Raw genomic sequence first — 13802 nt, forward strand, 5'->3', positions numbered from 1 at the left:
TGGCAGAGCAAGGACTACAATTCTGATCTCCTTAGTCCAGCACTTTACACACTGGATCATGCTGAAAACCACGTGAGACAGAAGCTGCAGCTCCTAGCTCATAGTTTAGGAACTAAGTTTCCAAAGGTCCCAAGTCAAGACGTTTTAAGGCTCACACATGCACAACATATACTCCACACAGACATGAAAGAGCTATTGAAAATGTAACAAATTCCTCCCTATGTCATTCTGATCGTGTCTGGGGGAGCTTGTCCAACCACTGTTGAAGCAGATCATGCAGAGGCTGGAATAGCACAGCGGGAGTCAACCACAAACCATATGAAAAAGGTGATGAGATGAAAACGTGTGAACGAATTCCAGCAGATGTATCAAGATGTTAACTGATACCCCAAACCAACATCAAACCTATGGAAGTAGGCTAATCCAGGTACAAAGCTGCAGATTGCTAAATTGGGGCTTTAGAGTCAGACAGGCTGGCAGGCAGTGTTCAAAACAGTGAAATTAAAAGAAAAACCATGTCACACGCATAGCAAAGAGACTAAGCTGAGCACCACAGTTCAGGTCAGGTGTCAGAACCCACCCAAAGTTTAAACCCATGGTTTTCATCACTCCTTACAGACACAGCACAGCTTATGTGGGAGGATGACTGCACATAGCCTCAAGTTTCTATCAGTTTGCAGCCTTTGTGATGGGAGGACGACATTTACACATTACAGGCCCACGTCAAGCAAGACGTGTGGGTGTCTCACGCTGACGTACGAGCCCCACAGGAAACATGGGAGAGTGGACATGGCCACTGTGGTTGGATATAGGGGTACCTAGTCCTGCTAAAGTTCTGTCAACTTGGTAGGACAGGAGAAGAGTACAGGGATCTGTACACTTGACACATGCCTAAAACTGGCCCTGCTTTTATGTCAGGAAATGCCCAAGAACAGTGGTCACCAACCGGTCGACCGCGATAGACCCTAGAGGATCTCCCCGTCAATCGCGATCTCTGGCAGCACAGCGGGGCTCCTGCTAAGATGGGCTCCCTGCCTGCTCTGACCCCATGCAGCTCTTGGACGCGGCCAGCGCAGCTGGGGTCTCCCTCCACATGCTGCTCCTGCCTGCAAGCACCGGACCCGCGGCTCCCATTGGCCAGGAACGGGGAGCTGTGGCCAATGGGAGCTGCAGGGGCGGTGCTAGCAGAGAGGGACAGCGTGTGGAGCCATGCGCCGTGCCCCCTCCAGGGGCTGCAGAGGCATGTTGGCCCCTTCCACGAGTGGCATGGGGCCACGGTAGGCAGGGAGCCTGCCTTAGCAATAAGTGCTACCCAGCAGAAGACCGCACCCCAAGCCCCAGAACTGAGCCCCCTCACTAAGCCAGCACCCTGTACCCCCTCCTGCACCCCAACCCCCTTCCCCAGCCTAGAGTCCCCTCCCAGAGCCCCACCCTGAACCCCCTCCTGCACCCCAACCCTCTGCTCCAAGCTTAGCCCAGAGCCCCCTCCCACACTGCAAACCCCTCAGCTCCAGTCCAGACCCTGCAACCCCTCCCCAACCCCTACCCCAGTGAAAGTGAGCAAGGGTGGGGGAGAACGAGTGATGCGGAGGGAGAAAGAGATGGAGTGTGTGGGGCAGGGCTTTGGGGAAGGAGCAGGGCAGATCCTGGGTTGCCCTTAAATTCAAAAAGCGATCTTGGGCATAAAAAGGTTGGAGACCGCTGCCCAAGAACATTCAGGTAACAGCTGGTTCAGTGCAGCTTTCAGTTTCCTGCCAATTCCAAAGGTTAATTTAAAAATTCCTTTTAATTCCAAATCGAGCTGTGAGTCCAGGTAACCCAGGAAACCCCAAGAGATCACACACTGCCCCAGCGGTTAGTGGACCAAATTCACACTGCTCGTAGTCTAGCAGACTTTGTTCCTCTATATGCAACTAAGTGGGCAATGTCCCTTCCCACATTCCTAGCAAGAACAATAGGTCCTTGTCCAATACCTGTTCCCACTGAAGTCAGTGGAAAAGTTACCATGGACTTCAGTAGACTTTGGATGAATCATGCCCTTACCTTGTAACTGGAGTGATTCTGCTGCCTCAGAACTTGAAGTCTCGGAGGTAAGCCTGTACTTACAAAGAGTTCAGCATGGACTAGATTGGATGCTTCCAGGGCTTTTCCCTACAGGACTTTCAGAGCCACCCTCCTCCTTCCTCATTTAAGCAAGTCACAAACATCTCACAGGCAGGTATGACTCCTCAGCTGGAGCTCTCTGTAAAAATGCAAGCTTGTTCCACAACAAGGTGTGTGTGGAGAGTGGGCATACCATAGAGGAGGATTATCTGACCATCTTCCTGTCCAGTCAGAAAGGAGGTTTCCTCGGCATCCTGTTATAGCCATCGACACAATGAGTCTCTCCAATCAGTGCCATGCTTACAGTTTGAGAATCTCTGAAGTTGAGGATTCTGAGAAAGCATTGACCAATGCTTACCAGCTCATTGTACCTATCCATATATTGCTACAGTGCACCTGGGGCTGTGGAATCCGGGTGCTAATTTTTCTTGGTCATTTACATTTTCAGAACCTTGCACAAGGGATTAGATTCAACAAAATGCAGGACTGGAAGGGACCTCAATAAGTCACCTAGTCCAGTCCCCTGCACTGGGTCAGGGCTAACTATTATCTAGACCATCTCTGACAGGTGTTTGTCTAACCGGTTCTTAAAAACCTTTAGTGATGGAGATTCTAAAACATCCGTAGGTGATTTGTTTCAATACTCAACAACCCCTACAGTTAGGAAAAACTTCCAAACGTCTAACCTAAATCTCCCTTGTGAAAATTTAAGCCCATTACTTCTTCTCCTGTCCTCAGTGGATGAGGAGAACAATTTATCACCCTCCTCTTTAAAACCACCTTTTATGTATTTAAAGACTGTTATATCCCTCCTCAGTCTTCTCTTTTCCAGACTAAACCCCAATTTTTTTTCACAATCTTTCCTCATAGGGCATGTTTTCTAGACCTTTAATAATTTTTGTTACTCTCCTTTGGACTTCCTCCAATTTGTTCACCTCTTTCCTAAAGTGCGGTGGCCAGGACTGGACACACTTTACTCCTACTTGAGGCCTTACTAGTGCTGAGTAGCATGGAAGAATTACTCCTCATATCTTGCTTACAACACTCCTGCTAATACATCCCAGAATAATATTCACCTTTTTTGCAACATTACATTGATGACTCATTTAGTTGGCGATCCACTATAACCCCCAGATCTTTTTCTGTAGTATTGCTGCCTAGCCAGTTATCTGCCATTTTGCATTTGTGCAATTAATTATTCCTTCCTAAGTGGAGTACTTTGTATTTGTCCTTATTGAATTTCATCTTATTTATTTCAGGCTATTTCTCCAGTTTGTCAACATCATTTTAAATTCTAATCCTTGTCCTCCAAAGCACTTGCAACTCCCCCTGGCTTGGCATCCTCCATAGACTTTGTAAGTGTATGCTGTATGCTATTATCCAAATCATTTATGAAGATACAGAATAGAACTGGTCCTAGGACAGACCCCTGCAGGACCCCATTCCATAGGCTCTTCCAGCTTGACTGTGAACCATTGATAACTACTAAGTATGGTTTTCCAGCCAGCTATGCACCCACCTTGTGGTACGTTCACCTAGACTATATTTCCCTAGTATGTTTATGAGAAGGTCATGTGAGAGAGTATCAAAAGCCTTATTAAAGTCGATAGCTAAACAAATCCCCACAACAGCCTATGAGGACGTAGGTCAGTAAGTCTGATTATCCCCATTTTACAGTGGAAGAAGCTGAGGCACAGACGTGATGCCAATTGCTCAAGCCAATAGAGCAGTAGTCCAGTGAAACAGCAAGTGACTGAAGCAGGAACAGAACTTGGGAGCCCTATTTGCAGGGCACACAGGTCTGGTCTATTCCTAAAACCAAGCTATGTCTCTGAACGTAGCTAAACCAACCTAAGCCCAGTGTAGACACCGGTAGGTTGACGGGGGAATTCTTCTTTTGACCTAGCTATTGCCTCTTGAGCGGATGGATTTACTACAGTGACAGAAAAACCCCTCTCGTTGCTGCAGCAACTGTCTACACTACAGTGGCGCAGCACTTGCAGTGTAGAGGTATCCAAAGTCACAATGCCTTAAAATTCTGCACATATCAACAATCTATCCCAGTTATACTGCGAGCCTGCTCAAGAGATGCAAAAGCTTTGTTCTGGTGAAAAGTGCTATTTTGTGCTCATTGCAAACACGCTTAAATTGTCTGAAGTTACAAGGGAAAGGGGAAACCACCTCTGATTTTAGCTGCATGCTCTTCTTGAGCTGCAGCCTGTAGCAGACAATGCAGCACCACATTCTCTATGTGCAAGCAGGTATTACGCCTCAGCCAAGAATTCACACTCTGGCCAGCCCTCCTGCTGGTTAGAAATATTTCTGAGACTGACTTGGCAAGAGTAGACTTGTTAGAGAAATGCAGCTCGTGAGCCCCATCTAGTCTTGTTCCAAGAAAACTGCTCCTGCTTTCCTTTTAGGATTTGCTAAGGCCCTGTTTACATTACGCACTGGTTAGACATTGATGTTGCTGCTCATACAGCCCTGGTCAACACTAGGACTTTAGGTCGAATTTAGCAGCGTTAAATCTATGTAAACCTGCACCGGTCCACACAATGAAGCCCTTTATTTCGACTTAAAGAGCTCTTAAAATCGATTTCCTTACTCCACCCCTGACAAGTGGATTAGCGCTTAAATCGACGTTGCCGGCTCGAATTTGGGGTACTATGGACACAATTCGAGGGTATTGGCCTCCGGGAGCTATTCCAGAGTGCTCCATTATGACCGCTCTGGACAGCACTCTCAACTCAGATGCACTGGCCAGGTAGACAGGAAAAGAACCGCGAACTTTTGAATCTCATTTCCTGTTTGGCCAGCGTGGCAAGCTGCAGGTGACCATGCAGAGCTCATCAGCACAGGTGACCATGATGGAGTCCCAGAATCGCAAAAGAGCTCCAGCATGGACCGAATGGGAGGTACGGGATCTGATCGCTGTTTGGGGAGAGGAATCCGTGCTATCAGAACTCCATTCCAGTTTTCAAAATGCCAAAACCTTTGTCAAAATCTCCCAGGGCATGAAGGACAGAGGCCATAACAGGGACCCGAAGCAGTGCCACATGAAACTGAAGGAGCTGAGGCAAGCCTACCAGAAAACCAGAGAGGCGAACAGCCGCTCCGGGTCAGAGCCCCAAACATGCCGTTTCTATGATGAGCTGCATGCCATTTTAGGGGGTTCAGCCACCACTACCCCAGCCGTGTTGTTTGACTTCTTCAATGGAGATGGAGGCAATACGGAAGCAGGTTTTGGGGACGAAGAAGATGATGATGATGAGGAGGAGGTTGTAGATAGCTCACAGCAAGCAAGCGGAGAAACCGGTTTTCCCGACAGCCAGGAACTGTTTCTCACCCTAGACCTGGAGCCAGTACCCCCCGAACCCACCCAAGGCTGCCTCCTGGACCCAGCAGGCAGAGAAGGGACCTCTGGTGAGTGTACCTTTTAAAATACTATACATGGTTTAAAAGCAAGCATGTGAAAGGATTACTTTGCCCTGGCATTTGCAGTTCTCCTAGATGTAGTCCTAAAGCCTTTGCAAAAGGTTTCTGGGGAGGGCAGCCTTATTGCGTCCTTCATGGTAGGACACTTTACCACTCCAGGCCAGTAACACGTACTCGGGAATCATTGTAGAACAAAGCATTGCAGTGTATGTTTGCTGGCATTCAAACAACATCCGTTCTTTATCTCTCTGTGTTATCCTCAGGAGAGTGAGATATAATTCATGGTCACCTGGTTGAAATAGAGTGCTTTTCTTCAGGGGACACTCAGAGGAGCCCATTCCTGCTGGGCTGTTTGCCTGTGGCTAAACAGAAATGTTCCCTGCTGTTAGCCACAGGGAGGGGGGAAGGTTGAGGGGGTAGTCACGCGGTGGGAGGAGGCAAAATGCGACCTTGTAACGAAAGCACATGTGCTATGTATGTAATGTTAACAGCAAGGTTTACCCTGAAAGAGTGTAGCGACTGTTTTATCAAATGTGTCTTTTTAAATACCGCTGTCCCTTTTTTTTTCTCCACCAGCTGCATGTGTTTCAATGATCACAGGATCTTCTCCTTCCCAGAGGCTAGTGAAGCTTAGAAAGAAAAAAAAACGCACTCGCGATGAAATGTTCTCTGAGCTCATGCTGTCCTCCCACACTGACAGAGCACAGACGAATGCGTGGAGGCAAATAATGTCAGAGTGCAGGAAAGCACAAAATGACCGGGAGGAGAGGTGGCGGGCTGAAGAGAGTAAGTGGCGGGCTGAAGACAGGGCTGAAGCTCAAATGTGGCGGCAGCGTGATGAGAGGAGGCAGGATTCAATGCTGAGGCTGCTGCAGGACCAAACCAGTATGCTCCAGTGCATGGTTGAGCTGCAGCAAAGGCAGCTGGAGCACAGACTGCCACTGCAGCCCCTCTGTAACCAACCGCCCTCCTCCCCAAGTTCCATAGCCTCCACACCCAGACACCCAAGAACGTGGTGGGGGGGCCTCCGGCCAACCAGCCACTCCGCCACAGAGGATTGCCCAAAAAAAAGAAGGCTGTCATTCAATAAATTTTAAAGTTGTAAACTTTTGAAGTGCTGTGCTTAAAGTGCTGTGTGGTATTTTCCTTCCCTCCTCCACCACCCCTCCTGGGCTACCTTGGTAGTCATTTCCCTATTTGTGTGATGAATGAATAAAGAATGCATGAATGTGAAGCAACAATGACTTTATTGCCTCTGCAAGCGGTGACTGAAGGGAGGAGGGGCAGGTGGTTAGCTTACAGGGAAGTAGAGTGAACCAAGGGGCAGGGGGTTTCATCAAGGAGAAACAAACAGAACTTTCACACCGTAGCCTGGCTAGTCAGGAAACTGGTTTTCAAAGCTTCTCTGATGCGTACCGCGCCCTCCTGTGCTCTTCTAACCGCCCTGGTGTCTGGCTGCGCGTAACCAGCAGCCAGGCGATTTGCCTCAGCCTCCCACCCCGCCATAAACGTCTCCCCCTTACTCTCACAGATATTGTGGAGCACACAGCAAGCAGTAATAACAGTGGGAATATTGGTTTCGCTGAGGTCTAAGCGAGTCAGTAAACTGCGCCAGCGCGCCTTTAAACATCCAAATGCACATTCTACCACCATTCTGCACTTGCTCAGCCTGTAGTTGAACAGCTCCTGACTACTGTCCAGGCTGCCTGTGTACGGCTTCATGAGCCATGGCATTAAGGGGTAGGCTGGGTCCCCAAGGATACATATAGGCATTTCAACATCCCCAACAGTTATTTTCTGGTCTGGGAATAAAGTCCCTTCCTGCAGCTTTTGAAACAGACCAGAGTTCCTGAAGATGCGAGCATCATGCACCTTTCCCAGCCATCCCACGTTGATGTTGGTGAAACGTCCCTTGTGATCCACCAGATCTTGCAGCACTATCGAAAAGTATCCCTTGCGGTTTATGTACTCGGCGGCTTGGTGCTCTGGTGCCAAGATAGGGATATGGGTTCCGTCTATAGCCCCACCACAATTAGGGAATCCCATTGCAGCAAAGCCATCCACTATGACCTGCACATTTCCCAGGGTCACTACCCTTGATAGCAGCAGATCTTTGATTGCGTGGGCTACTTGCATCACAGCAGCCCCCACAGTAGATTTGCCCACTCCAAATTGATTCCCAACTGACCGGTAGCTGTCTGGCGTTGCAAGCTTCCACAGGGCTATCGCCACTCGCTTCTCAACTGTGAGGGCTGCTCTCATCTTGGTATTCATGCGCCTCAGGGCAGGGGAAAGCAAGTCACAAAGTTCCATGAAAGTGCCCTTACGCATGCAAAAGTTTCACAGCCACTGGGAATCGTCCCAGACCTGCAACACTATGCGGTCCCACCAGTCTGTGCTTGTTTCCCGAGCCCAGAATCGGCGTTCCACAGCATGAACCTGCCCCATTAGCACCATGATACATGCATTGGCAGGGCCCATGCTTTCAGAGAAATCTGTGTCCATGTCCTGATCACTCACGTGACCGCGCTGACGTCGCCTCCTCGCCCGGTATCGCTTTGCCAGGTTCCGGTGCTGCATATACTGCTGGATAATGCGTGTGGTGTTTAATGTGCTCCTAATTGCCAAAGTGAGCTGAGCGGCCTCCATGCTTGCCTTGGTATGGCGTCCGCACAGAAAAAAGGCGCGGAACGATTGTCTGCCGTTGCTCTGACGGAGGGAGGGGCGACTGACGACACGGCTTACAGGGTTGGCTTCAGGGAGCTAAAATCAACAAAGGGGGTGGCTTTACATCAAGGAGTATTTCAGGCAGGACTTCACAGAGGGTTCCAATAAGAAATGGTGCACCTAAGTTATCGTTCTTATTGGAACAAGGTGGTTAGCCTGGCCTCTGATTGATACATGGCTAGATTTACCTCGCTGCACCTTCTCTGTGAGTGACTGCAGTGTGACCTAGAGGAATGAGTCCCCTAGACAGGGGAGGAGGCAAATGAGTACAAAACAAATCTGGTCTATTTCTTGTTTTGATCCACTCCATCTATCTTTTACATCTTTGGCTGGCAGCAGACGATGCAGAAGGACTGCATGCCATCCACATCTCATGGCTGCTCGGCAGAAGATGGTACAGTACAACTGCTAGCAGTCCGTATCGCCTGCCCGCTCACCATAAGACAGTTCAATAGGACTGACTGCAGGAATAAAGAGAATGACCTGGTCAAGTCACTCCAAATTTAGTCCCTGCGCCCATGTCTGTCCAGGCGCTCCCAGCCAACGTGGCCAGGAGCACCTTGGACATGACGATGACGGCTACCAGTCGTACTGTACCGTCTGCTACTGTGTCCCTGCCACAAGGCAAGGGGTTGCTGCTACTGTGTAGCAATGCCGTACCGCGTCTGCCAGCACCCAGGAGTCATAGGGTGACGGTTACCTGAGCGGGCTCCATGCTTGCCGTGGTATGGCGTCTGCACAGGTAACTCAGGAAAAAAGGCGCAAAACGATTGTCTGCCCTTGCTTTCACGGAGGGAGGGAGGAAACGGGGTCTGACGATATGTACCCAGAACCACCCGCGACAATGTTTTAGCCCCATCAGGCATTGGGATCTCAACCCAGAATTCCAATGGGCAGCGGAGACTGCGGGAACTGTGGGATAGCTACCCACAGTGCAACGCTCCAGAAGTCGACTCTAGCCTCGGTACTGTGGAAGTGCTCCGCCAAGTTAATGCACTTAGAGCATTTTCTGTGGGGACACACACACACTCGAATATATAAAACCGATTTCTAAAAAACCGACTTCTATAAATTCGACCTTATTCCGTAGTGTAGACATACCCACAGACCCATAACGTAGATGTGATGCACAGGTAAGCAGCTGGAATAAGCCCTGCTTTTTTTGCCCTCTTATTACTTTTTTAAAACAGGAAATAAAAAAAAAAAAAAAAAAAAAAACTTTTCCTAATATATTAGCCATGTGCTATCAAATCTTAGCTATAACTTTAAACATGAAGTGAGCTGTAGCTCACGAAAGCTTACGCTCAAATAAATTTGTTAGTCTCTAAGATGCCACAAGTCCTCCTTTTCTTTTAAACACTGAATTATATAGAAAATGGTTAAAATATAAATCAATTCGAACTATACAATTTACAAACAAATTTGCTTATAACATTCAACTCGTTAAAGAAAATTATTAAAATAAGGAAGAATAGAAGCATAATTCAGGGGAGGGGAATAGAGACAGAAAGGGAAGGAAGTGGGTAGAGAAGAAGTGGGGCCAGGCTCATGCACTTAATAAGATCAGATACTTCCAGGAGAGCACCCCATCTCTCTGAAAATTCTTCTTGGGTATTTCTATTATGGTACACAATTCTTTCCCTGGTGGACAAACCACTTAAAGGCTAGAAACAGTTACATTAGCTTAATGTAACTATTGGCCCCATAAGCACAGAGACACTTAGTTTCCCCGACTCTGCTAAGCTACCTGAAGTCCCTCTTGCCACACATGACTTCTGATCCATGTCACTGCATCAGCCCCAGGAACCACTTCACTGCAAGTGAAGAAAATTAAGTGAAGAGAGGGAAAGGGATGTGCTGAGGTGACCATGGGTGTAAGCTGAACCTCACTGGAACCTGGCGGAGAACTCAGTCCTTCTATACAAGTGCTCCTCTACCAGGGTATTTTAAGGCCTTTACTGGTTAGCCCATTACTAGCCAGCAGGGGAAGACCAGCTCTAGATGTCGACTAAAACCAATCACCCTGGTACTTTCCCTTTTTTTAAGCAACAGGCTCTTAAGGGATCAGCTAACACTAAAGGAACGGTATAGCAAAGACCTTGCTCTGCCCTGCCCTACAGGACCCACAGTTAACAAGAACTACAGAAGACAGCTACTGACACATAGCAAGATTTTTTAAAAAGTGACTTCTTATTCTGAGTGCCTGTTTTTGGTGCCCAGCTTGTCACATCTCTGAGGAACGGATTTTGAGAGGGAGGGTAGGTATTCAGCGATTTCTGAGCATCAGACCCCTTTCAGAGGTCTCAAATTGGACTCCTAGACACAGAGCAAACCAACATCATGAATCCCTCTTGAAAAAACTCTTGGCTTAGACCTATCGTGTGCATCCATTCCAACAGTACACGATTGTTCCCTAAGGCACATTATCCAGCGTTTACTGCCCATCCCCACAAAAACAAGAACAGGAGAGACTTGGAGGAAGATCCTCTGCTGATGTAAATGGGTGTGGTCTCACTAAAGTCAATGGAGCTATACAGATTTACATCAGCTAAGGATGTGGCCTGTATCACCCACACGACTCATTCCCATAGATTTCCCCTGTCTGTATATCTTTCCTCACTTTCTTTGTTACACAGACTTACTAAGAACATTATTGCCACGATTCAAGCTCAATTTTATTTAGCACCTTAAAGCTCTCGAATGATCACCATCCCTTCCCTTCCAAAATAAGGATTCACAGCAGTTATTGCAAATTAGCCTTATGTGAGCGGGAAGACTGTTGAAATGGATACCACTAAGGGTATGTCTGCACTTCGAGTCAGAAGTGTAATTTTCAGCTTGAGGAGACATACACCGTGTTAAGCTCTGCTTGAGCTAGCCTGCTAAATAGAGAACTGGCTGGAAAATGCGTTTTCAGGGCACAGAAGCTATTTGGCAAATAGTTTCAGCTAAAACAATTGAAAACAAAACTTCTAAAAATGTCACCTCACCATTCTATTTTGAAAATGTCATTTTGATTAGACATTTGAAATATTGTTCGACTCAATTAAGATTTTTTTCCATCTCATTTGGTCGAGAAAAACCTGAGAAAATTCAGTTTTAGTTAGAAATTAAGATTTTTCAGGTTGGTCATCAAACAAAAAAAATTTAAAAAATCAATGATTCTCTCAGCTCTTCTCTGTTTCTTTTATTTTCTTGTTAGTGCTGGCTTAACTTCAACTCTAAAACAAGGAGAGCTTTTTCCTCAAGTTATTGCTACGTATTTACAATCTTAACGCCATTTTAAAGTTTCTTTGCTTAGGAAGTTACAATTCTCCCTTTAGATTTTATAGCTGGTGTGCATGTGCGGATGTGTGATGATATGGCCCAGGGAATACAGCTCATTTCCCAATCCAGAGAGTGGATAACCAGATGCAGATGCACGTTAATACAATCCAGAAGACATTTTTGTAATTCCATATCAAATATCAGAACCACCATCTAGTTTTTGCCTCATCTTCTCCAGCACAGTCCCACAAGGCCAGAAAGTGATTCACTGTTACTTACAGCTCACTTTTGAATTAGTGGCTACCAGTTTCCAATTATAATCCATGTCCCCTTCCCCTCCACTCCCACCCTGTGGCATATCTTTAGAGCCCAGAATCCACACAGCTCCCTTGCATATTCAAAGATTCCTCACCATTTACCCCACAGGGCGACAGCCAGGAAAAGCACCAGCTTTGTCACCAGAGCTGCCCTAGAAAAAACCCTCTCCCTGCACAGCCGTAACTGCAATTCAAGAGTGCGAACACTAGTGCTCCTGTCAGAAAACAAGCTTCCAAAGATCAGGACAAAACACTCTTTGGGTATTAACACTCTATCCCATCAGCCTCCCCAAAGACATTAAACGAACTGGGCTAGAAGTAGAATATAAAAATGCAGAGATTACATTTACCATCTACAACAGCTACAACTCATCAGGGAACAAGCAAACTGAAAAACCAGAAAAACTTGGAATGAACAATTGGATGATTTATGACTGCAGTGCAAACACATCCAGACAGCCCAGAAGCACTGCTTGCAGGGTTTAAGAAATGCTCCTCCCTTGCTGCTCACTTTCTTGCATTGAACCAAGGATTCTGTGCAAAAAAAAAAAAAAAAAGTGAAAGGAAGGCAGATACTGATAAAAACTGGCCTGAAATAATAGTTATAACTAGGGCAGTGGTGGAAGAGGGAATCTTTGAAACAAAGCAAATCTTCCTTTCTATCACACACGCACCAAAACCCTATTAACCAAACAGCTACCAGTTAAGCAGGTGAAAAGCATTCGTCTACTCTATCTGAGGATTGGGAGAAGTGGGCAGAGCCCACATGAATTAAAGGCCTGCCCCTTCAGGTGAAGGAAAGGCCACAGAACCCAGATAAAGTACAGGGGTAAAAAAAACCAGGTACAGTGATTCAGGTGATAGGTACAAAATGAGTGTAGGAGACACAAAGCAGAGAACTTCAGACAATGCCCACTGCTCTGAGATCCTGATCAAGGAGTCAGTGGATGCCACCTAGAGAAACTCTGCCCAGAGGCATGTATGGACTAGAGAATGGAAAAAGGCCCCATAATCAGAGAACCTCCCTGTTGAGCTTATCCCTCTGGGACTGAGAGCTGGCCATCTTAGCCAGTGCCAGGAGGCGGCTGATGAGGTATATTAGTGATTTGGTAAGGCTATGGCCAGGGTTTCCACAGAGGAACAGGTGTGGGGAAACAGTGCAGCCATAACCTCAATAAGAGATTCTGGAGATGATGGAAGAGGGACTACAGCCTGGCACCCTGCAGGTAGGTGCGCACCTGGGTTTCCTTCTTGCCACAAAAGGGGCAGGCATCAGGTGTGTTGGTGAACCGTGCCAGCGACACATCTGTGGTCCCAAGCAGTCCATGGAACCAGGCTAAAGTAGAGATTAGCTCACCAAGGACTGCCATCTTCACAGGGCAGCAGCATATCATGTCACCTGGAGCCGGGATGACATCTCTGGACACTATAGTCCTCTGTTTATCTACAGAACAGGTACAGCAGAGACATTGCTAGTACAACCTTCCCTCCACAGTAACAAGCCTACTCTTCAGGCTATAGGATCAAGCCCACACAATGTAATCTCAGCATTCAGAAATGTGCCATTTTGTGTTTATTCTGAGGTCTTTTCTGGAAACTCCAGAAAATACTTTGCAAGTTGTCACCTCAAAACAAATGTCTGAACGTGCTTCATTCTTTAGAAAGAAAAATCTGAACTAAAGTTTGGTAAGGAAAAGCCATTTGTTTCATGGTTTGATTTCAAATGTGAGTAAAGGGACTATTTTTAAATGGAAGGGGAAAAAGCACTTGGGTGGAGCCTTTTTTACAATCTTGAAAAATATTACTACAAATCAACTCGAAGGATGATGTTTTGGAAAGCTGTAGGGGTGTGCGCATGTACACACTTTATTTTGGAAGAAGCATGACCAGAGCAGAGGTAAATCAGATTGACCTCTGAGTCCACTGGACTCTGAATCAGATGCATGGAGGAGG

General features: G+C 47.0%; 1 protein-coding gene across 7 annotated transcripts in view; it reads right to left on the minus strand.

The window, feature by feature from the left end:
• The window catches only part of LOC311521808 (uncharacterized protein C11orf24 homolog), a 65918-nt gene that overhangs the window by 12249 nt on the left and 39867 nt on the right, over positions 1-13802 (minus strand). The window lies entirely within an intron of this gene.

This window comes from Lepidochelys olivacea (assembly GCF_965140295.1).
Source record: "Lepidochelys olivacea isolate rLepOli2 genome assembly, chromosome: 6".
NCBI classification, from domain to species: Eukaryota; Metazoa; Chordata; order Testudines; family Cheloniidae; genus Lepidochelys; species Lepidochelys olivacea.